Source organism: Rhinopithecus roxellana, chromosome 6 (genome assembly GCF_007565055.1).
Source record: "Rhinopithecus roxellana isolate Shanxi Qingling chromosome 6, ASM756505v1, whole genome shotgun sequence".
Lineage (NCBI taxonomy): Eukaryota > Metazoa > Chordata > Mammalia > Primates > Cercopithecidae > Rhinopithecus > Rhinopithecus roxellana.
The window spans coordinates 146,118,133-146,143,886 of record NC_044554.1 but is presented as its reverse complement, the minus strand read 5'-3'; the positions used below and the strand labels follow the sequence as shown (position 1 = coordinate 146,143,886).

At 45.6% G+C, this 25,754-nt stretch overlaps 1 protein-coding gene across 2 annotated transcripts in view; it reads right to left on the bottom strand.

Moving 5' to 3' along the window:
• SNX10 (sorting nexin 10) overlaps positions 1-24,445 on the bottom strand; it is an 86,275-nt gene extending 61,830 nt beyond the window's left edge. The window contains exons 1-2 of one of the 2 annotated variants that reach the window (XM_030932376.1): positions 24,229-24,445; positions 9,337-9,535 (exon numbers count right to left, since the gene is read on the bottom strand). The gene's annotated coding sequence lies outside the window, so the exon portion shown is untranslated. The remainder of the gene's footprint in view (positions 1-9,336; positions 9,536-24,228) is intronic. The other variant, XM_010356531.2, reaches the window with a different exon arrangement.
• Between the last annotated feature and the right edge of the window lie 1,309 nt (positions 24,446-25,754).

Genomic DNA, 25,754 nt, shown 5'->3' with positions numbered 1-25,754 from the left:
AATCACAAAAAGCTCAGTTAAGCAAACTCAGCCAAGAAAGGTGCATCAGGTGAAGTGAAGCAGTAGCCTTGGGAAGAAAGACTTCAGTTTACAGGTTCTAACAAGATCAGGAGTCCACTAGATAAATGAAGCAGCTCTAAAGATCTGCTATACCACATTGTACCTATGGCTAACAATACTGTATTATACACTGGAAAGTTTGTTAAGAGGGTAGGTCTGCTGGTGAGTATTCTAATCACAATGAAATGTTCTTTTTTTAAAGGGGGGGGGGACAGGTATCTGTTAAATGGTTTTTAGTTAGCCTCGTTCTCTTTTTGTAGCTGTGTACTATTCCACGATGTGAATGCAATACAGTTCATTTCAACAGCACCCACAGATAAGACATTCTCATGCTACTATGAACAAGTACGCAGTGAATACCTACCTGCATGAGTACAGCTAAGGATAAATTTCTTTAAGTGGAATTGTTGGATCAAGCAAGATCATCTGAATCATTAAGATATTGGCAAAGCAACGTATTTACAAGTGAGTGGGTTGTTTTCCTGTATCTTCCCTAACATGATCCGTCTACAAAATGTTTTATCTTTGTCAATCCTAGATAGGCGAAAAATGGTTAATTTCAATGTGATTTAATTAGTATTTTTTTCAATTATGCGTAAGAGCAAGCATTTTCCATGCATTTAGGTACCTCTATTATTTTTTTTTTTTTTTTTTTTTTTTTTTTTTGAGATGGAGTCTCACTCTGTCACCCAGGCTGGAGTGCAGTGGCACGATCTCGGCTCACTGCAACCTCCGCTTCCCGGGTTCAAGCGATTCTCCTGCCTCAGCCTCTTGAGTAGCTGGGATTACAAGCAAGCGCTACCATGCCTGGCTAATTTTTGTATTTTTAGGAGAGACGGGATTTCACCATGTTGGCCAGGCTGGTCTCGAACACCTGACCTTGTGATCCACCAGCCTCAGTCTCCCAAAGTGCTGGGATTACAGACTTGAGCCACAGTGCCTGGTGCCACTATTTTCTTTTATACAAATTGTTTATGTCTTTCCATTATTTTCTTACAGAGTTCCTGTTCTTTTCCTTATTGGTTCATAGGAGTTCTTTTTGTATTAGGAAAGTTAATCCTTAATATATAACATAAAGTTCAAATACATTTTTCTGGTCTGTAATCTGTTTGTTTTGCTTATGGTGGTTGCTTATGGTGGTTTTATTAGATAATGAATTTTATGAAGGTTTTCCTTATGGCTTCTAGGCTTTGCACCATCCTTACAAAAACCACTCCTACTCCAAAGTTATAAAAATACTATCCTTTAGATTTTTCTAGAGACCAGTTGTTGGGGGAAGTCAGGGACCCTGAACGGAGGGACAGGCTGAAGCCACGGCAGAAGAACATAAATTGTGAAGATTTCATGGACATTTATTAGTTCCCCAAATTAATACTTTTATAATTTCTTATGCCTGTCTTTACTGCAATCTCTGAACATAAATTGTGAAGATTTCATGGACACTTATCACTTCCCCAATCAATACCCTTGTGTTTTCCTATGCCTGTCTTTACTTTAATCTCTTAATCTTGTCATCTTCTTCTTAAGCTGAGGAGGATGAATGTCGCCTCAGGACCCTGTGATGATTGTGTTAACTGCACAAATTGTTTGTAGAGCATGTGTGTTTGAACAATATGAAATCTGGACATCTTGAAAAAAGAATAGGATAACAGCGATGTTCAGGGAACAAGGGAGGTAACTTTGAACTGGCCGCCAGTGAGCCGGACGGAACAGAGCCATATTTCTCCTCTTTCAAAAGCCAATAGGAGAAATATCGCTGAATTCTTTTTCTCAGCAAGGAACATCCCTGAGAAAAAGAATGCGCCCCTGAGGGCAGGCCTATGAACGGCTGGTCCCCTGTAGCGCTCCCAGGCTTATTAGGATGAGGGAAATTCCCACCTAATCAATTTTGGTCAGACAGGTTGTCTGCTCTCAAACCCCGTTTCCTGGTAAGATGTTATCAATGACAATACGAGCGGAAACTTCATTAGCAACTTTAATTTCGCCCCGTCCTGTGGTCCTGTGATCTCGCCTTGCCTCCACTTGCTTTGTGATATTTTATTACCTTGTGAAGTACGTGATCTCTGTGACCCACACCTTATTCGTGCACTCCCTCCCCTTTTGAAAATTGCTAATAAAAACTTGCTGGTTTTACTGCTCGGAGAACATCACGGATCCTGCCATGTGATGTCTCCCCCGGACACCCAGCTTTAAATTTATCTCTCTTGTACTCTTTCCATTTATTTCTCAAACCAGTCGAGACACCTAGGAAATAGAAAGAACCCATGTTAACCATCAGGAGTAGGTTCTCCCAATACCAGTCATCTGTGAAAGGTGAAAAGTTCTGATCCATGGTCATGAATTACATCCTGGCTGTAATGTGCTATGGGCCATAATGTACAGAAACTAAATTTAATTTTTTTGAAGTAACTTTTGTCTTCTGATATTGTGTAATTTATGGCCGTAATGTGCTATGGGCCATAAGGTACAGAAACTAAGAAGTAACTTTTGTCTTCTGATATTGTGTAATTTATGGCCATAATGTGCTATGGGCCATAATGTACAGAAACTAAATTTAATTTTTTTGAAGTAACTTTTGTCTTCTGATATTGTGTAATTTAAAAAGCACGGTTCCATGACAGCTGATGAGGCAGGCAGTGCAAGACTGATTTGTCCCATTTACCAGAGAAGTTAAATCACTGCCCAAAGCCACAGAGCCTGGTGCAGACACAAATGCAATGCCAGCTGTTCTCTTATCCCCTCGACACTGCCTCTCTCAGCAAAAGGGCAACATACATGTGCGTGAAAATCTTAAAGGATGTCTCCAAAGTCTTGTTCATACAATTTCAAAAGAAAATAACTTTTCTATTCAAAAACAGTATTTATTTAAGTGGGCCACACAGTAATCCAATTAAACAGTGACTCAGCCTCAGAGGTCTGAGCCAATGTTCTCAACAATTGACAGAATTCCATGTTCCTATAGTGTGCCTCTATAACCCTTCAAAATTTAATTGAAAAGTAAGAGATGTAAATGTTCCCAGATGCCCGAGGATTCTGAGTGGGTTTTGAAGAGCTGTGTTTCTCAATTTGAAGAGATGGAAGGCAAGGTATGTCCAAATCACCATGGCCTCTTTTCAACCCCACACACCCTGACAATCCCCTCCTCCCAGTGCAACAGCCCCACACTAGAAGAGTATCTTACGCCTTCTCAATTATATCAATGATAGAAAAAAATTTTAAGCCACTGGCCAGGTGCAGTGGCTCACACCTCTAATCCCAGCACTTTTGGAGGCCGAGGTAGGAGAATCGCTTGAGCCCAGGGGTTCCAGACCAGCCTGGGCAATACAGTGAAACCCCGTCTCCACTAAAAATATAAAGATTAGCCGGGTGTACTGGCGCATGCCTGTAGTCCCAGCTACTTGGGAGGCTGAGGCATGAGAATCCTTGAACCCGAGAGGCGGAGGTTGTACTGAGCCAAGATCGTGCCACTGCATTCCAGTCTGGGCGACAGAACGAGACCCTGTCTCAAAAATAAAAATAAAAATAATTTAATTTAAAAATGTTAAACCACTGTTCCAGATAACGGGGTATGCACTTACACAATCCCTATAAGTCTCGCCCCTTCGGTTCCCTGGTCACCCCCTCAGCCAAGCTCTTCTGCACACTCCAGGTATCTTTTCACAGTGACCAGACTATTAACAGTTCCTCGGCTTGGCGGGGAGCGGTGGCTCACGCCTGTAATCCCGGCACTTTGGGAGGCCAGGGTGGGCAGATCAGGAGGTCCAGAGATCGAGACCATCCTGGCTAACACGGTCAAACCCCGTCTCTACTAAAAATACAAAAAAAAAATTAGCCAGGCATGGTGGCAGCCACCTGTAGTCCCAGCTACTCGGGAGGCTGGGGCAGCAGAATGGCGTGAACCTGGGAGGCGGAGCTTGCAGAGCCGAGATCGCTTTGAGACAGAGCGAGACTCCGTCTCAAAAAAAAAAAAAAAAAGTTCCTCAGCTTCCTCCCTCAGGCCCCTCGTGCTGCTGTTCTCTCCACATTCTCCCCTTTCCACCTCCCCACCCCCAACTCACCAAGGTGGCTCCTTCCCAGCTTCAGATCTTGGTTTAAAGACCACCTCCCCAGAGAGGGTTCCCTGACCACCCACTAACGCAGACTCCCCCAGGAACTCTATCCTTTCATTTTCTCCTCGGACTTTGTCGCAGTCCATATTAATTTATTATTTATCTATTAATCTATTTTCTTGAGGATTATATGTCCTCTGTAAAGTCCCTTGAGGGCAGGGACCTTGTCCAAATTATTTATGCTTTATAACTTTAGCACTTAGCACAGTGCCTGGCATACTGTCAGTGCCCAGAAAATATGCAGTAAATTAAATTTGACTGAACGAGTTCCAGCTGACTTTCTCCACTTCTGCATCTCCATCAAGTTTCTAAGCAGCCCAACCACCTGGGAAGGGAAGATGGGTACAAGAACGACAGCCCCCGCCTCTCCCGCCAGCCCACTTGTGAGCCCACTCATGGTTAATCATTCATCTTGTGAGGAAAGAAGGCGTTTAGCCAGCAACAACGCAGAGTGAAATGGTCTCTGTTTTCTGTCTTTCCTCCTAAACTAACTCCACTGGACTGCGGAGGATGAGACTGGGGAATAATGTTAAAATTATGCCATTAAAAATGCAAAATAGCAGTAAGACCAAAAAAAATTGTTTACTATGTCCCAGATACCATGCAAAGCTTGCAACATGAATTACCTCATCTAATCCTGGTAAGGGCCCCAGAAGCCAGGTATCATCATTACTCCAATTTTGCAAATAAGGAAAAGACACCTAAGGCTGTGCAGCTGATCAAGTGAACAAGCCAGGATCTGGGTCCAGGCAGCCAGACTCAGAGGAGCCCTCACCCTCACCACAAGGTACCCCTACATCCAACAGGGCATCCAAACATCCCCCTTAGAAATAAATGACTTAGAAATAATAACTCAGTTGACGAATTGAGTTATTAACGGCTCAAATGCTTTAGGGATGAGGGTTGGGGGTAGATTTCTTCCCATACATGAACCTGGGAGAAGCCAACAGCAGGATACCTGAAAAGACGTAATACTTATCTTCCGAAAAGAGGTAATACTGAGAAAAGTGCAGTGCATTCACTCGGCGGACCTGGTTAGGGTCACTAGCTATGAAGGGCCACCTAAGGCTAAGCAGAGCACAGTGGCAAGTCAGTCCAATATATAATCACTGAGAGCCGACTGGGTGAAAGTTCCAGGTTTGGTCCTGGTGAGGGATATTTTTTTGTTTTTGGATGATTAAGTAACACTCCTTGAGTTCTAATACCTAAAGATGTCAAGACTCAGATATGAAACAGGCCACTTCTAACACAATGCTCACTGTGATGTGCCAGAAGAAACTGCACTGGTAGCAGGGCTAACGGGAAGAATGCAGGGGGAGGCTTCATGGAGAAGGCAGGGCTTGACTAGGTCTTAATGCTCACATTAGGACAAGCAGATAAAACAGAACCAGCCTGCGGTGATCAAGAGGCAGTAATGAGTTTGGGAGAAGTGAGGGGCCCAGTCTCCCATGGAGGGCTGTGCTGGCAGAATTATCACAAGGAGGTTTGTCTGAAGAGCTGTCTGAGAAACTCAGACTCAAAGCATTTTTTTTAACTCTCTTACTCAAAGACAATCAATCAATATAGAAGATTTCTGTGACCCAGTGTGTGGGGACTTCTTCCCACCAACAGGCAAGCAATCAATTCTGTGGTAGACACCAGCTGGGTGTCCTCCAACCCAGTTCAATTCTGACCCTAACTACCTGGGGACATTATCAGATCCCAGAGGTTGAGGCTCAGACCCAAATGACTGCCCCCACTTAACGTGCCAATTTCAAGCCCCAGTTTCACTTGTGCTTCTGACTCACTGGCTATAAACGGGGGATCCCACGACCTACTCCTTGGGTTTGATTAATTTGCTAGAGTGGCTCACAAAGCTCATTACTGGTTTATTATAAAGGATAGTACAAAGGACACAGATGGAGACGCACAGGACAAGCTATGGCTTTGGAGCTCCTATACCTCCCTGGGTGCACCACCCCCAAGGAACCTCCATGTGTTCAGCCTTCCAGAAGCCCTCCAAACCTGTCCTCTTGGGCCTTTTACAGAGACTTCATTGAACAGGCATGACTGAAGCATGGGCAGCCATGCAGAAATGTGATTGGACAAAAAGGGCATGACCCTATACTAACAGACTGAGTGGGGAACCCAGAAAGGCCTGTCTGTTCAGATTCTTCTAGGCCTCTTGGTACAACATTGCTTCCTGCAGGGTAAAGGGCAGGACCCCTCCTGAAAAGAGGGTCTTATGATCTACAATCACACAACGTAAGTCTGATCATTTCTTTATGGAAACACAGGGGAAGATTAGCCTTGGGGACAAAAAGGAGCAGGCTGAAGGGAGAACAGGAGAAGGTCAGCAAAAGGTCCTGTTTTCTGAGGCCTGCTTCTGAGGCTATGGGATTTATGGGCCAGGAACTGTGGGCAAAACCAACATATATATCACAATATCACAGGCTGTGGTAAGCATTTTAGGATTGGGAAGTCCCTGAAGAACAAGAGGAGGAATTTGGACTTCTATCCTGTTGGAAGGCAGGGATGGAGTAAGTGGAAGCTTGACATGATGGCAGTGATTCATCTGGGATGGGTGTTGGAAGGATTGCCAGGGAGAGAAATTACAAGCCAAGAGCTTCATCAGGAGACTGATGGAATGCGCCAGCCAGAGGAAGAGCTCATGGACTCAGGCGGGCAGGAAAAATGGAGAAGCATACTGAAAAACAACAAGAAGCAGAGCCGAGGTTTTCTGGGCAGTGAAGTAATTCGATGTGATACTACAATGGCAGATACATGGCATTGCACATTTGTCAAAACCCATAGAACATACACCACCAAGAATGAACCCTAAGGCAAACTACAGACGTCCACTTTGGGTGACGATAATGTATCAATGCAGGTTCATCAACTGTTACCAATGTACTCCCACGGTGCTGATGATGATAATGGGAGAGGTGAGTTATGGGGAGCAGGGAAGCTCTATACTTTCCTTTTTGCTATGAACCTAAAACTGCTCTAAAAAAATAAAGACTATTTAAAAAAAAAAAAAGAATGCCAGCCTGGCCAACATGGCAAAACCCCATCTCTGGAACAAAAACAAAACAAAAAAAAAAATGCAAAAATTAGCTGGGTTTCATGGCACGCACCCATAGTCCCAGCTCTCAGGAGGCTGAGGTTGGAAGATGGCTTGAGCCTGGGAGGCGGAGGTTGCAGTGAGCCGAGATCGCGCCACTGCACTCCAGTCTGGGGGACAGAGTGAGATCCTGTCTCAAAAAATACAAATAAATGAATGAACAACAAGAAAAAACTTGGACACAGGGCATGATGGAGAAAAGGGAGTCAAGGATGACTCACAAGCCGGGTGACTGGAAGAAGACTGGTGTTCCCAGAATGGGGAAGTTGGAAAAGGGGAGCTGTTTTGAGAGGTAAGAAAGAAACTGAGTTCAACTAGAACATGTTAGGGTGTTGGGGACGTCCAGACGGGACAGTCTTTAGGCAGCTGGAGAGCAGCTTGCGGCTGAGATAAGGAAAGGATACAGGGATGCAGATGAGAGAAAAAAATTCAATGTTTAATATTCTGCTTTTAAACAGAGAGAGAAATTCTCTTTTCTAAAGGAAAGGCATTGCAACACACTGGAAATAACCCTCTTTCCTTCACGGTGCCTCTGTCATGAAGACCCACTGCTGAGGAGCAGTTTAGGGGGGAATGCCCCCCTAAAGTGAGCAGGAGGGGCACAGTGAGTGGTAAAAGTAAGTGTGAGACATTTGACTCCAGACCACCTGGTTGTGAATTCACATTCTGCCCTTTGCCAAATTACTTCCTCTCTGTGCTTCAGTGTTCTCATCTGTAAGAGGAGATAACTACCTGCTTCATGATCTACTGTAAAGATCAAATGAGCAAGCATGGAGGCCTGTGCCTGGCTCCGACTCTGCCAGCTGCAGTCACTGTTCATTCTCAGACTTTCCTAGGACCCACAACATGAAAAATGCTGAGGTGCCTTCCTCATGATCACAGAGCATTTGTTCCTTTACAAAAATTTTCTGTCTGGGCACGGTGGCTCATGCCTGTAATCCCAGTGCTTCGGGAAGCTGAGGTTGGTAGATCGCTTGAGCCCAGGAGTTCGAGACCTGGGCAACATGACGAAACCTATCTCTACAAAAATACGAAAACATTAGCCAGGTGTGGTGGTGTGTGCCTGTAGTCTCAGTCACTCAGGAGGCTGAGGTAGGAGGATCATCTGAGCTCAGGAAGCTGCAGTGAGCCATGATCTTATCACTACACTCCAGCCTGAGTGACAAAACAAGACCCTGTCTCAAAGAATAAATTCTCTTCAAGTATCTTTTTTGTCAGATGGGATAATAATATTTAGGGAGCAGAATATTTTAAATCTAAATGCTCTGAAACTCAGTCACACTGTGGCCACTCCCCGCAAGAGTTGGATCATTTACCCATGGATGTCCAATGCCTGGCCTTGATCTAAGAAGCCTAAGATAAGTAATACAAGAAAGTCCTTTTAAAAAGTTGGTGAGGCCAGGCGCGGTGGCTCACGCCTATAATCCTAGCACTTTGGGAGGCCGAGGCGGGCAGATCACAAGGTCAGGAGATCGAGATCATCACGGCTAACACAGTGAAACCCCGTCTCTACTAAAAAAAAAAAACACAAAACTTAGCCGGGTGTAGTGGCGGGTGCCTGTAGTCCCGGCTACTCAGGAGGCTAAGGCAAGAGAATGGCGTGAACCCGGGAGGCAGAGCTTGCAGTGAGCTGACATCGCACCACTGCATTCCAGTCTGGGTGACACAGCGAGACTCCGACTCAAAAAAAAAAAAAGTGGGTGAAATGTGGCTGGGTACAGTGGGTCACATCTAAAATCCCAGCACTTTGGGAGGCCAAGGTGGGCGGATCGCTTCAGCCCAGGAGTTCGAGATCAGCCTGGCCAATCTGGCAAAACCCTGTCTCTACAAAAAAAAATACTAAAAAATTAGCCAGGTGTGGTGGCTCATGCCTGTAGTCCCAACTGCTCGGGAGGTTGAGGCATGAGAATCGTTTAACCCTGGGAGGCAGAGGTTGCAGTGACTCACGATTGCGCCACCGCACTCCAGCCTCGGCGACAGAGAGAGACTGTCTAAAATAAATAAATAATTTAACAAATAATAGAAGTGGGTGAAATGCCAAAGTTATTATTCTTAAACTCTTACCTGCTGGCAATAATGACTGTAATCCAACGGCATTTGACATGTGTCTGTCTACAGACTCAGTTTGGCAAAGTCCTCAAAATAGACGCCACCGTTTTTCAGTTTCCCAACCACTAGCAAAGCGAGGTGACCAGCAAATCGCAGCATCCGGTCTGCGCCTGGTTGTAAATCTTTAAGCTGATTTCTCAGCATAGGAAGTTTCCTGTGTGTTTAGACAGAAAGAGCTCAGTTTCTCAGGGTCTGATCATCTGCAGACAAACTGATGAAGAGACTCCAAGTTGTTTGCTGTGAGAGTCCAGAACCCAGAGCTACAGTAACACTGGCTGCCCCCAACCCAGACAGTGACCTTCGGGGTCGGCAGGAAGAGCACATCTTCCCCCCAGCTCTTCCAAATGCCACTCTACAGTAAGAGCTGCTACATCAGTGAGAAAGGGAAAGATAATTACAGTGTGATAGAAAACTCTTTTGGGTGTGTTTGTATTTATAACCTCTAAGCAGTGCTGGTTCCCTACATATAAAGCCCTTTGTTCTGCCCTGTACTTTGACTTGGGTTTGTAAGTTGAAGACAGGAACTAGGGAGTATCCATAGTTACAGAGGAAGAAGACTAGAGCTCATGGACAAGTGAGCGGGATGGAGTGAGGGGTAGGGATGAGAGAAGAAAAGAGGGACCCAGGAGACTATGCAAGGTCAGGAGCCCCACAGGGTGACTTCTCCACTAACCCAGTAAAGTCCACTCAACTAACAAAACACATGGTAGGGGTGGTAGATTTCTCCATCCATGAGGGAAGGGGCTAAGTTTGTGTCGGGGCTAACACCAAGGTAAAAAAGAAAGTACAGGAGGCCTCCCCCATCCACCTCCCCAGGAATTCACAGAAAACGTGGGCAGGGCTTTGGATTTCCCTGGGCCATGGACTTGTGGGTTCTCACCAAGCTTAATCAGCTCTCTAAGGAACAGAACTCAGCGCTAAAAGATGACACTGGGGTTAAAAGAGAATGTGTGATTCTTCCCCAAAAGTAATTAAACATAGTTTGATTGCACTATTTAGCATCAAACGCCACAGGAATGTACTGAAAAGCAAAGAATTAGGGAGTACCTATCCCCATTTGTGTTCACAAGCCTTATACAGCTCAAGTTCTTCCAGTGAAATGTGGTGAAGTGGGACTGAAACAAACAAGTGTAGTTGATAATTCTTGTATACCTCCCCAGACACACCCCCACTTCTTTCAAGGTTCCGGGACGGTCAAGCTTGTGTGGTGTGATCCCACCTGACCCTCTCCCATCTAACCCTCTCCCATCTGCCCACACCCTGGCCCTGCCACCAGGCTCAGCCATTTCTATGCGCATGGCAGGACTGGAATGACATGTTCTGATGTACTTTAAAAGACTGCTCTGTCTGCCAATGGAAAATTGGACTGGAAGGGAGCAAAGTGGAACCAGAAAGACTCAATCAGAAGCTAATAGGAAAGTAACAATGGCATCCTGAGATTTGGGGCAAGGGGGTACTGAACTGGAGAATCAAGCAAGACCTTCAGAGGGCTCAGAAGTAGGCTGAAGATGACAAACGGCTCCTAGGTTTCTGGTCGTTTGACAAATGGAAGGCATAGGCCTTTACTCAGATGGGGAAGGCTGGAGGAGGCAGTGTTGGGGTGAGTAGGAAAGCAGAGGAGGAATGACCCAAGGCTACAGAAGCCAAGTTTCCAAGCCCTAATCTGCACAGTGCACCACTACGTTCCCACATCTCATTTTGTATTCTCTTTTTTTTTTGTTTTTTGAGATGGAGTCTTGCTCTGTCGCCCAGGCTGGAGTGCAGTGGCCGGATCTCAGCTCACTGCAAGCTCCGCCTCCCGGGTTCACCCCATTCTCCTGCCTCAGCCTCCCGAGTAGCTGGGACTACAGGCGCCCGCCTCGTCGCCCGGCTAGTTTTTTTTGTATTTTTTAGTAGAGACGGGGTTTCACCGTGTTAGCCAGGATGGTCTCAATCTCCTGACCTCGTGATCCGCCCGTCTCGGCCTCCCAAAGTGCTGGGACTACAGGCTTGAGCCACCACTCCCAGCCTCATTTTGTATTCTCAATTCTGTGTTCCTTTTCTTACAAAGGACCCCAAACTATGCAAGTGTTAGGCCCTTACAAAACTGGGGAGAGGATCAAGTATTGGGCAAGTTAATTTGAGATGTCTGTGACAAACCCAAGAAGCCACAGTCAAATTCTATGTTAAATATCTAAACCTGGAGCTCTCAAGAGAGCTAGATATCCACACCAGGGAACTGGTAATTTATCAACGACACTTAAAGTCATAGAATGAGGCCGGGCGCGGTGGCTCAAGCCTGTAATCCCAGCACTTTGGGAGGCCGAGACGGGCGGATCATGAGGTCAGGAGATCGAGACCATCCTGGCTAATACGATGAAACCCCGTCTCTACTAAAAAATACAAAAAACTAGCCGGGCGACGAGGCGGGCGCCTGTAGTCCCAGCTACTCGGGAGGCTGAGACAGGAGAATGGCGTGAACCCGGGAGGCGGAGCTTGCAGTGAGCTGAGAGCCAGCCACTACACTCCAGCCTGGGCGGCAGAGCAAGACTCCGTCTCAAAAAAAAAAAAAAAAGTCATAGAATGAAACCAGCTTGTCTTGAGTGTGTCACAGCCTCTAGATCACCCAGGAATAAGACAGAAGTTCCTAGGTCTCATCCTAGAACTACTGAATTGGAATACTGAGACCCAGAAATCTGCCTTAACAAGTTTCCCAGATAATTCCTATGCACAAAAATGTTGGAAAACCACAGATCTAGGGAGGAAACATAGAGAAAAGAAGAGGGCTCAGAACAGGCCCCAAGGAGTTGTCAATTGGAGGAATCAGAGAAAGCAGAGGAACAAGCAAGGGAATGGAGCAGAGTGGCCAGATGAGTAGAGGAAAGTTGAGGAGTTCAGCATGATGAAGGCAAAAATGTACTAAGAGGGTCGGAGGAGCCTGAGAGACTGCATCAGAGGGCAGCAAGCCCTTGGATGGGAAGCCACGTGCAGGCAGGGCCAGGCAGGCCACACTGAACCACGTGCAGGTGGAGAATCCCCAGCCAGAGAAACAGGGAGACGGAGTTAGAGGCCTTGGACCCTTGCGAGAGGAGTGAAGTGCAACTTCAGTTTTTGACTTTCCAGTTCCAAGCAAGGTGCCTTTGAGTTGTCTGTAGTATCCTTATATTAAGACCCCAACTCCCAATGCTAACATAGGAAAGTTTCTCTTCTTTAAAACCGGCAACAGCTGAAGTACAAAGGGATGAATCTGCAAGAATATTGTAAATCTTGAAAGAATCACGACAAAGTCTTTCGAAGACTTTAGGGGATCTGCCACCAAGAGTTGAAGCTAATGCATTCTAATTCTCAGTAGCTGATTTTAGCTGAGGAGGATTCTCAATCCATGTGTTACCTCTGATCTCCCTTCCTTTAGGGTCCTCTCTCTCTCTCTCTCTCTCTCTCTCTCTCTCTCTCTCTCTCTCTCTCTCTCTCTCATTTCTGAGACTATCAGAAACAGATTTTATTTATTTTTTTTTTTTGAGAAGGAGTCTCACCCCATGCCCAGGCTGGAGTGCAGTGCGATTTCGGCTCACTGCAGCCTCTGTCTCCCTCCCGCCATGTTGGCCCTGCTGGTCTCAAACTCCTGGCCTCAAGTGATCCACTCGCCTCGGCCTCCCAAAGTGATAGGATTACAAGCGTGAGCCACCCTACCAGGCCAGAAATATATTTTGTCTAGAGATGGCAAAACTGGGGTCAGGACTCCAAGCCCAGCCTTTGTGGGTATGCAGCAAAAGTGGTCACAGGAACCAGGGAGCAGGGAGGAACAGAAATCGAGGGTGCACCCGGCAGAAAGCAGCCACCCTAGTGAAAGCGAAGGATAAGAGCACACAACACACAAGACGAGTAAGACATTACCCGAGGGTCCTGGGCTATACGTAGGCCAGGTTGAGGTGCACTGTACTTAAGAGAGAAGCTGTACAAAAATGTGAAAGAGGAAGCTTGCTGCACACAGAGGAAGACCACGTGAATGGAAACACAGTGCTGAGGTGGGGTTGTCTTGGGGCTGCAGAGGTGGCCCCCATTGTCACTGCTGGTGCCAGGCTGGGTAGCATCCATCTCCTGCCTGCAAAGGAGTTGGCTCTCAAGGTCACATCAGGGCAAGTGCCCTATAACGATGAGAGTTGTATAAGATTCTGGGCCCACACAGCTTGAGATGGGTCTTTCTGTTTCTCTGATACCCAGAGAACTCTGGCCACATGCTAAAGGGGCCTTTGCAGAATCAAGGAAGCATAAAAAGGTACAAAGAAGGAAAATGCACACCTGAGATGGAAAATGGGAAAGGAGGTTGGGAAAAAAAAGAGACGAAAATAACCTCACACCACTGATACAAAGTTAAAATGCTCTGAGGTATTTTACAAAACCCTGGTTGTCTATGATATAAGTGAAAAAATGTATGACCCAGTCCCCAAGTTACAGCCTTTTATAATCTACATGGATTATGTGTGAGGATCAGAAGTGGAAACCTCAGAGTCCTATGCCTAATGATGTACCCAGTATGACTTTTAAACTTTTCCCTTAATAAAAAAACTTTTAAATCAGAGAGAGTGCATCTTGGCTCTAAAAGCAAACCCAGGGGTGGGACTCTTAAAATAAAGTACTGGAAAAAAATGGGTATGGGAACAGCTGTTGGTTCAAATCCTGTCTCCTCCACTTGTTCAAGTCATGAAATATCTCTGAATCGTCGAAAATGGCTGTAGCAACTCCTATATCACAGGATTAAATGACATAATGTAAACTGAAGTACCCAGGACAGTGTGTGGTACATGTGAGTACTGAATAGATGTTTCCATCTCTTTCCTAAAACATGCCATGCCAAATAAACACAATATGTTCCTGGAAGCATGTCAGAAAGTCTTGTCATACTCCTTGGACACAGGACTTGTCCTGGGTGAAGTCTGTCTTTGGCCTTTGGTGCCCCCTTTGGTTCCCCCTCACCCTCTTTTTTGTTCTCCCATCCCCAAGAATCCAAAGCTTCTTAATGCACAGCACCTTGGAAGCTATTAGGAATTTATTAGGCATTTCCAGCCTGAATCTGAAAAGGGGCTCAAGACTTCCCTTTCATATCTTCCTAAGGGATTCAGACCACATGGGGAAAAGAAAAAAATCAAGGACATGACATTTGTAGTTCATTGTAAATTCTGCCTTACCAGCCAGCTCTCTTGAGCACAAGAGAATATACACATTTAACTATACAAATGAGTAACATAAGATCTGGCCCTGTTAATGGCAGAAAGCCTGGTTAGACATACACTCTGTGTGTGGTTTTTGGGGGAATTTGGGAAGGGATAGTGATGCTGAGAAAACACCAATGAATACCAATAATGAAGTAACAGAACTACTTTTAAGGTATACCCAGGAAACACAACCAAAACTGCTAATTTTGTTTGTTTGTTTGTTTGTTTGTTTTTTTATTGAGACAGAGTATCACTCTGTCACCCAGGCTGGAGTGCAGTGGTCCAATCTCGGCTCACTGCCACCTCCGCCTCCCAGGCTCAAGTGATTCTCCCATCACAGCCTCCCGCGTAGCTGGGACTATAGGTGCTCACCACCACACCCAGCTAATTTTTGTATTTTTAGTAGAGACGGAGTTTCACCATGTTGGCCAGGCTGGTCTCGAATTCCTGAGCTCAAGTGATTCGCCCACCTTAGCCTCCCAAAATGCTGAGATTACAGTGAGAGATACGGCACTCAGCCTAATTCTTTCAAAGTACTTAAAGACCATGAAATCCAGGGTCATCACCCTTCTGAATTAAGCAATACTCTTGCTGCATACAACTCCTGCCTTCAGAGATGGAGGCTGGGATAAACCTTTTAAAATAAATAGCAGAAAAAACAACTGGGAACACTCAGTTCCCAGAGGAAATCCAGAGGACCAGGTCTTCCATTCTAGCAGAGACCACCCCTCCCCAGGCAGTTCAGCTGGAAGGCTCTAGGCAGGAGGGTCCTGTTAATACTTCAAATCATTTTGTTATTTTTTTCCACAGGTTTTAAGTATTATTTTATTTCAGCATAACATACTCATTAGCTTTAAAAATAAAAGATTTAGGGCTAGATGTGGTGGCTCATGCCTGTAATCCTAAGCCCTTTGGGAACCAAGGCAGCAGAATCACTTGAGATCAGGAGTTTGAGACCAGCCTGGGCAACACAGCAAGACACAGTCTCTCATCGCCTGAGTCAAAAAAAACTTTATTATTTTGGCACTTTATTTTATTTTATTTGTATTTACTTATTTACTTTTCTGAAACAGACTCTCGCTCTGTTGCCCAGGCTGGAGTGCAGTGGCATAATCTCTGCTCACTGCAACCTCCGCCCCCCGGGTTTAAGCAATTCTCCTGCCTCAGCCTCCCCAGTGGCTGGGATTACAGGCATGCACCACCATGCCCAGTTAATTTTTGCATTTTTAGTAAAGATAGGGTTTTACCATGTTGGCCAGCCTGGTCTTGAACTCCTGACCTCAGGAGATTCACCCACCTCGGCCTCCCAAAGTGCTGGAATTATAGACGTGAGCCACCATGCCCAGCTTTTCCATTCTTTTTAAAAGTTTTTTTGAAAACAGAGACAAGGTCTCACTATGTTGCCTAGGCTGATCTCAAATTCCTGGGCTCAAGCAATCCTCCCACCTCAGCCTCCAAAGGGCTGGGATTACAGGTGTGAGCCACTACACCCAGCCTGCACTTTTTATAAGTTTAAAATTATTTCAAAGTTTGGGCTAAAAAAATAGAAATATAGGCCATACACGGTGGCTCGCACCTGTAATCCCAGCACTTTGGGAGGCCAAGGTGGCCAGATCACGAGGTCAGGAGTTCAAGACCAGCCTGGCCAATATGGTGAAACCCTGTCTCCATTAAAAATACAAAAACGATCTGGGTATGGTGGTGCGCACCTGTAATCCCAGCTACTGGGGAGGCTAAGGCAGAAGAACCGCTTGAACTCGGGAGGCCGAGGTTGCAGTGAGCTGAAAAAAAAAAAAAAATTGCAGGCCAGGCGTGGTGGCTCACGCCTGTAATCCCAGCACTTTGGGAGGCCAAGGTGGATGGATCACAAGGTCAGGAGTTCAAGACCAGCCTGACCAACATGGTGAGACCCTGTCTCTACTAAAAATACAAAAATTAGCCAAGCATGGTGGCGCACGCCTGTAATCCCAGCTACTCAGGAGGGTGAGCCAGAAGAATCGCTTGAACCCGGGAGGCAGAAGTTGCAGTGAGCCAAGATCACACCACTGCACTCCAGCCTGGGCAACAGAGTGAGACTCCATCTCAAAAAAAAAAAAAAATTGGAATATACTGCTGAAATCCTCCATAATGCCATTCCCTTTCCCTTTCTAATCTCACCCTCCACAGGTAATGACTGTCTACAATTAGGGGCATATCATCCTTCCAGATTTTTTTCAAAAAATGAGATTGCATTTCTCCCACTGTTCCTGTACTTTGCTTTCATTACTTAATATACAGTACAGGTTGAATTGTGTCCTGCCAAAATTCATATAGTAAGGCCCTAACCCCCAGTGTGTTGATATTTGGAAACAGGGGCTCTGAGGGATGATTAGGTTTAGATGAGGTTAAAAGGGTGGGGCCCTCGCAATAGCACTGGTGAGACACCAAGCAGAGACACCAAGAGGTTGTTCTCTTTCTCTCCTTTTCCACCATGTAAGGACACAGCAGGAAGGCGGCAGTCTACAAGCCAGGGGGAGAACTCTCACTAGGAACCAAATCAGACTGCATTTCCCAGCCTCCAAAACCCTAAGAAATAAAATTCTGTTGTTTAAGCCACCCAGTCTACGGCATTTTGTTATGGCAGCCCAAACTGACTAATATAATGCATAATGAACATTTTCCATTTTGGCTCATTCGGAGCAACTTCCTTTTTTCAAGTAGGCAAGTATTTCAGAGGGATAAGGTCCTAGAAGTGGAAGTACTAATCAAAAAGTATGCAAACTTTAAAATGTTATAAACACCGCTGACATGCCTTTCCAAGAGATGGTACCAATTTACACTCTCCGCCATATATAGTGACAATCTATTTTCCCACACCTTCATCAACACTGGATATTACAAACCTAAGCAAAAATGGTTTCATGGTTTTTAATCCACATGTATGATTATTAATGAGACTAAGCATTTTTACATATATATGTGAATTACCTATTAATAGCCTTTGCCCATATTCCTACTGGATTATTTTTCCTATTGATTTCTAAGAGTTCATGCCGGTTATAGATATTGCAACTATTTGCTTTACTCCTTTGTCATCTGCCTTTGTTTTTTTTTTTGAGACTGAGTCTTACTCTGTCGCCCAAACTGGAGTGCAATGGCACGATCTCGGCTCACTGCAACCTCCACCTCCCAAGTTCAAGTGATTCTCCTGCCTCAGTAACTCACCGTGCCAGGCTAATTTTTGCATTTTTAGTAGAGATAGGGTTTCACCATGTTGGCTAGGCTGGTCTCAAACTCCTGACCTCAAGTGATCCGCCCTCCTCGGCCTCCCAAAGTGCTGGGATTACAGGCATGAGCCACCGCACCCAGCCCTGTCATCTGCCTTTTAACTTTGTTTATGGTATTAATATATTCTTCCTTTTTAAAAATTGTTACGTATATATCTATAATATATACGTAAAAAATGTGTTATGTATAATCTCCATAAATATATACTAAAGCATGTAAAGCAACATTTAGAGCCAGCTTTATGAAATAAAGAGGTGACAGAGGTGGCAGAGGTGCAGCCATTATTTCTTGAAATTTTACATGCATTTCTAAAAATATTACTTACAACAAAGGAGAGACAAAGAAAGTAGCAGGTATGGAAGGCCCTGAAAAATCTGTTTCCTACAGAGGAAGAAAGATGTGAGGAAAGAATGAAGGAGGGTGACCTGGGGGGAATCCCACCTGCCAGTCTGCACTGGGGAAGGACAGATTTGGGGTGCCTGAGCTGTGAAGATAGGAAATGTAGCCAAAGGTCATGTTCAAATAAACTACTAGACATGAAGTATAATCTTTCATGAAATTAGGTCTATCAATATTTTCCTTTATGGTTTCTGAGTTTTATTAAACTTGAGGTCTTTCCTACGCCAAAGTTATTTCTAAAAACCATCTTCTGGCTAGCCGCGGTGCCTCATGCCTTTAATCCCAGCACTTTGGGAGGCCGAGATGGGTGGATCATGAGGTCCGGAGTTCAAGACCAGCCTGGCCAAGATGGTGAAACACTGTATCTACTAAAAGTAAAAAAATTAGCCAGGCGTGGTGGTGGGCGTCTACAACCCCAGCTACTCGGGAGGCTGATGCAGAGAACTTCTTGAACCCAGTAGGCAGAGGTTGCAGTGAGCTAAGATCGTGCCACTGCACTCCAGCTTGGGCGACAGAGCGAGACTCCGTCTCAAAATAACAACAACAAAAAGCTATTTAAAACCATCTTCCATATTTACATATATTTTAATATTTATAATTTTGGTTTTGACATTTAATCTTTAAATGGAATTTACTTTTGTGAATGGTATGAGGCACGGATCTAATCTTTTCCAAATTGAGAGGCAATTTTCCCAACAGACTTAATAACAGTCCATTCTATCATACCCTCATTCCCAACAGACTTAATAACAGTCCATTCTATCATACCCTCAATTGCTGTCTTTACAATGGAACCATTTGTCGACTTTCTATTCCTAGTCCCAGGTGATATATATTTTTAAAAATTTATTTTAGACATGGGGTCTATGTTGCCCAGGCTTGTCTTGAACTCTTGGCCTCAAGCAATCCTCCACTTCAGCCTCCCAAAGCACTAAGATTACACACGTGAGCCACCGCGTCCTACCTCCAGGTGATATATTTTGATAGCTGGCTGAACAAGCCTCTCCTCAATATTCTTTTCCAAAAATGTATTGCCTGCTAGTACGAATCTATTTTCCAGGTAAGCTTTATTATTATCAGTTTGTAAAATTTACGTCGTGTTAAAAGGCTGGCCTAAACTATTAAAGGTCTCATGACTTCTTAGGTTTTTCTTATTTTTCTTATTATTATTTCTTTTTAGAGTTGGGGTCTCACTCTGTCACCCAGGCTGGAGTATAGTAGTGAGATCATGGCTCACTGCAGCCTCCAGCTCCTAGGCCCAAGTGATCCTCCTACCTCAACCTCTCAAGAAGCTAGGACTAAAGGTGTGTGCCACCACACCCAGCTTTTGCCCAAGCTGGTCTCGAAGTCCTGACCTCAAGCAATCCTCCCACCTCAGCATCCTCAGTCACTGAGATTACAGGTGTGAGCCACCATACCCCAACTCTTTTCGTCTTCTTTTGTCATTGGAGCATCAACCTTCAGCCAGGCGATGGCTTACTTCCCAGTGAGCCACATACTTTGCAGAAATCTCAGACATCAGGGAATTTGGGGTTTATTTGTATTTATTTATTTATTTATTTATGAGACAGAGCCTAATTCTGTTGTGCAGGCTGCAGTACAATGGTGCAATCACAGCTCACTGCAGCCTCAACCTCCTGGGCTCAAGCGATCCTCCCACCTCAGCCTCTTGAGTAGCTGGGACTACAGGCATGCGCTACCACACCCGGCCCAGGGAATTTTGTTTGAATTTCTGCATCTCTTAGCAAAAACTTTCCAACACAATAATTCTACCAAGAGGTCTGAAAGGCTGCCTGTGCCTCAACCAACGTATGTCTGCAACATTCCTCCTCTTCTCCCCAAACAGCTTTTCTTTTCCTGGCTCACATCTCTCCGAGTTGTATATTCCCATACCAAATGAGAGTAAAGTGGCTCAGCACAGGATCCCATGCCAAACGATGTTGTATTTTGACAGGTACTTCCAGGCAGCTTTGCTGGCCTCATACATTGGACAGTCTGGTGAGAGAGCTGAGGGTCTCTGGCAATTCATAATTTATTGATCTGGCACCCCTTAATCCACAGGGAACTATCAGGCTATAATGGAAAGAATATGAGACTGGAAGTTTAGGGACCTGAGTTTGAGTCCCCTTTTTACCTCTAATTAGCTGTGTAGTTCAGATTAAGTTATTCTGCCTCTCCATTGGGCCTTGGTAGCCTCATTTGTAAAATGAGATTATTAGAATACAATGGTGAGTATGGGGAAAAGAAAGAGAGATCAGCCCGTTACTGTGTCTACATAGAAGGAAGCAGACATAAGAGACTCCATTTTGTTCTGTATTTAAGATGCTGTTAATCTGTGACCCTACCCCCAACCTTGTCCTTGCAAGAGACATGTACTGTGGTGACTCAAGGTTTAACGGATTTTGGGCTGTGCAGGATGTGTCTTTTGTGAGATGGTAAAGATAATTATCAATAAATACTAAGGGAACTCAGAGACCGGTGCCGGCATGGGTCCTCTGTATGCTGAGCGCCGGTCCCCTGGGCCCACTTTTTCTTTCTCTATACTTTGTCTCTGTGTCTCATTTCTTTTCTCAAGTCTCTCGTTCCACCTAACGAGAAACGCCCACAGGTGTAGAGGGGCAGGCCACCCCTTCATCGAGTAATGACTTTCTTTCCACCATGGGTGACCACTAAAGAATCTGAAGAAAGCTACAGATTCTCTCCCCCAGAATAATGCACTTTTGCAAATGAATATGAAATCAGGCTGGCCGCAGTAGCTCATACCTGTAATCCCAGCACTTTGGGAGGCTGAGGTGGGTAGACTGCTTGAGCTCAGGAGTTCAAAACCAGCCTGGGCAATATGGCAAAACCCCATCTCTACAAAAGTATCAAAAAAAAAAAAAAAGTAAAAATGAAATCATATATTTGAACGGGGTTCACAGATCTGATAAAGACTATTTCCCTATCCCCAGAGGCAAAATCACTGAGGCCTAGCACAAGCTTTTAAAAATAACAGAGACTACAATAGAAATACATACAGAACCACAAAGCCTTGAGTAAAGTTGAATCACTTATAGAACTAAAAGCATCTATTCTGCAGAAACTGGGTGCAAGGAGTAGTTACTTAGGGGAAAATATATGTAAGTATCAACAGAAGTTGCCCTTGATTGAAGCCTGGCTAAGCCCTTTAAATTCGCAGGTGGGTGGCTGAGAGTTACTACTGATTCCAGACCCAAGCTCCTAGTTCAAATTTTGGCTCTAGCATTACTAGTTGTTTGACCTGGGGCTTTGTGCCTGAGTTTCCACATCTGTAAAAATAAATAAGAAGGGGAGAAAAACAATACCTATCTCAAGGGTTGTTAACGTACTTAGGACACTTGTAACAGGGTCTGCCACACAGTAAGCCCTAGATAACTATTAGCTTATAATAGAAATCTGACACACATTTGTTGGGTAGTTAAAACTGTAAGCTGAGGAGTTTAGAGAAATCATAAATACTTTGATGCCTTAGTTTCCCCAGACGTAAACCAAAGACAATAAAAGAATCTGCTTCATAAGTCTGTTGTGATGCTTAATGAGACTGCCACATAAAAACTCTTCCACAATGCCTGGCCCATAAGTGCTCGATATCGTGACAATGCCTGGAATATAGTAAGTGCTCAATAAATGTCAGCTGTTGTATTAACAGTTCTGAGAGGCAAAGAATACCATCACCCTTTTTTAATTCTGAATAATAGACAACTCAGAGAGTGTTAAGTGCCCTGCCAACAAAACTATACTTAGAAAAATATTATACCAAGATTTCAACTCAGATAGGTCTGGAATCACAAGTTCTAACCACTATACTGTATACCTTCCTCTTTGAACAGGACTTAGAGAACACAAGAGCTAATTCATACCTACTAGTTTACTAAGAGAAAGATGTTTGGAGATAACAATGCTAAATTTGGTGGAGTCCCCACAGAATCAACCACGAGCTTGGCCAAAAGCCCTTCTCCGCCATGCTGGGAAATGAAAATCTGCAAAGACTGAACCCTGTTCTCAACCAGTTGTCTGCCTTTCACCAAGTGGTTGTGAAACCACAGCCCTATCACCAAAAATGGAGAAAAAGAAGTCATTTTCCCCTGTAGCTTAACGAGCAAAATGAAGACTTAAAATTAAAGTAGTGATCCTAGGGCTGAGAAAAGATATCCATTGCTCCAAAGCCAAGCAGAATTGCTGTAAAACACTAACATTACTCTTTGATTAACATACTTTTATTTATTTTTTTTAATGAACGTGCTTATTTCTATTATTTTAGGTTACCTAACTCAGGGGTACTTCCCATTAGTAAAATAAGAGGAAGTGTGTACCAACCTGTAGGGGAGACTCCCTGGTGGGGCACAGTGTCAGACTAAGCAAGTCCCACTGTCAACACTGATGTCCTCCCCAGTTAAATGGTAATCAAAAGTGAAAATGAAATGGACTGGCAGAAGAAACAGGACAACCAGTCGAGTCCACGCTAACCACTGATATTTCACATCTTTTCAGTTTCTTCTAAATGCATTTTATTTTTGTATTTTTATTAAAAACTGCCCTATCAGTCAATCTCAAGTCTACCCTTCCTTTAAAAATCAGTAATAAAAAACCCCTGTAATCCTAGGCAGGTGGATTGCTTGAGCTCAGGAGTTCTAGACCTGCCTGGGGCAACATGGCAAAATCCTGTCTCTACAAAAAAACACAGAAGTTAGCCAGGTTGTGGTGGCCCGCATCTGTGGTTCCAGCTACTCGGGAGGCTGAGGTGGGAGGATCACTTAAGCCAGGGAGGCGGAGCTGGCAGTGAGCCAAGATCGCACCTCTGCAATCCAGCCTGGGTGACAGAGTAAGACCTTGTCTCAAAAGAAAAAGAAAAAAAGTAAATAATATTAAGAATAATGAAGGTCCAACTATGTACCTACATTAGGAACAGGCATCACTGCGAAGTGATGGCAGAGGCAAGGCAGGAGTCCCTGACCTCACCTCCATTCTCTCACTGAGAAGCCCCTGCAGAAGCTGGTCAACTATCCAAGCAGTCCCTGCTTCTTCCCGGTGAAGGCCTCAGCCTCCAGCCCAGCCCCCTCCCGGGAGAGGAGGGGAGTTTATGCAATCCAAAACCAGTTCCCAGGCCCCAGAAGTGGACGTCTCCGGGGTGGAAGTCAGAAGCCCACCAGGTTGTAGGCCTGGTTCTGCTCCCATCCGGCTGAATAATCCCTGTCACAACACTCGGCCTCCCTCGGCCTTAGCTTCCCTGTCTGTAAAATGAAAGGTTTGATGGAGATCATGTGCAAGCCTCCTCCTCGTTCTAATTTTCTGATACCATCATTTTTAATGTGTCTTGCAGAGATAGAAGCCCTTCCTTTCAGCAGGACATGTTGCTCCCCATTTCATGACGACCCCCCTCAATAATCCGTGTAATTTGAGAAAAGTATGATGCATCGGAAATGAAAAACAGGCTGTAGCTTTCCTGGTAACCAAATCTGATAATCAGTCAATAATATGGGTTTTCCCTCGGGCCTTCTCCCTTAATCCCACAATCCCACGAATAAACCTGCCTACCCCTCCCAATTCCTCAACTCAAAGCTACCCGTTCATGAATTAAAAACAAAAACAAAAACAAAAAAAAACCTCCCCACCCCCTTCTACCCGGCCTGGTGTAAGGTGCCACAGCACTTCTTCCGTAATCTAGAATCCACCTCTGCACCACCCTCTCCCCGGGGTGTCTTTTTAGCCAGGAATCCCTGGATCCACACGCTCCATCTCCCCGCTCTACCAAGCCAGCTTATCATTTCTTCCTGCCCGGCACCCGGCACACCTCGGCAGAAAAGGAGGCGGCGCCTCCACTCCTAGCCCAAGGGACCCAAACCTCTTTCCAACCCGCAAGGGTGCGGGCACCTGGGCGCAGCGGGAAGGGCCAGCGCCTCTGGAAAGAAGGGCCGCCGTCCCCACAAGGGCGGTGCAGCGGCGGCCAGTCAGCGGGTCTCTTGTCACTTACGGGCGTCTCCTCCGGGCAGAGCAGACCAGGGCCGGGCCGGGCTCGCGGGCAGCGGAGTTTGCTGACTCAAAGGCGCGCGGCGGCGGCGGCGGCGGCAGCGGCGGCGAGCGCCCAGGAGCGCACACGAGCGCAGCCCCGCGCTCCCCGCGCACGTAGCGGCCCTGCGCCCGCGCTCGGCGCCAGCAGTCGGCCTGTGGCCGCCGCGCCTAGTGCTGCCGCCGAGCCTAGTGCTTCCGCCGCCCAGCGCAGCCCAGCCCAGGTGCGCCCCCGCCCTGTCGAGCTAGCCTCCTGCTTCCTGATATTGAGTTAGGGAGGAAATGCCCCCATTAGCCGGGACGCTGAGGCTGAAGGTGATCCAGCAGCACCCTTCGGAATTCGCCACCTGAATCACCTTAAGCTTCCTAACCCCGACCCCACAGTTATGGGGAGGATTGCCGATGGGGAGGGGAACGGATAAATAATGTGATAAACAAGAATGGCAGAATGTTCGTAGCATCTAGGTGGTGGGCTTATGAGTGTTTATATAAAATTACTTCAATTTTTGTCTATTTGAAATGTCTCTTAATAAAACATTTGGGGCCGGGCGCGGTGGCTCAAGCCTGTAATCCCAGCATTTTGGGAGGCCGAGACGGGCGGATCACAAGGTCAGGAGATCGAGACCATCCTGGCTAACATGGTGAAACCCCGTCTCTACTAAAAAATACAGAAAACTAGCCGGGCGTGGTGGCGGGCGCCTGTAGTCCCAGCTACTCGGGAGGCTGAGGCAGGAGAATGGCGTGAACCCGGGAGGCGGAGCTTGCAGTGAGCTGAGATCCAGCCACTGCACTCCAGCCTGGGCGACAGAGCGAGACTCCGTCTCAAAAAAATAATAAATAATAAAACATTTGGGGGGAAATCTAATGAGATCTGCCAAGGGACCTGACTGAGGAAAGCATTTCCCAAATGGCACCTGAGACTGGGTCCCCACACCTGTTTGCATGGGAAACCGCAGCCATCACTTAAACTGCTAATAAGTGACTGAATGACACAGAATAATAAAAGTAGCCTAATATTTCATTTTCCAAGCATGAATTTTCCCATTAGACACAGCCTGTCGCTGATCATCCTCCAGGGACCATTCCAGGCTCACATGAAAATGCATCTGTTCACCACACCTACATTAACTCCCTAACAAAACGTATAAATATGCAATGTTGTGTCTTAACATCTTGGATCTTGAAGCTGTATTGCTGAACCCTCAGTCATTGGTATTTAATTTCCTAAAATTGCACCTAAGTGATGACACACAAGTGAATGCAACCATGATCACTTTTGAAAATCAAATCAGGGGTCGGGCGCGGTGGCTCAAGCCTGTAATCCCAGCACTTTGGGAGGCCGAGACGGGCGGATCACAAGGTCAGGAGATCGAGACCATCCTGGCTAACACGGTGAAACCCCGTCTCTACTAAAAATACAAAAAACTAGCCGGGCGAGGTGGCGGCGCCTGTAGTCCCAGCTACTCGGGAGGCTGAGGCAGGAGAATGGCG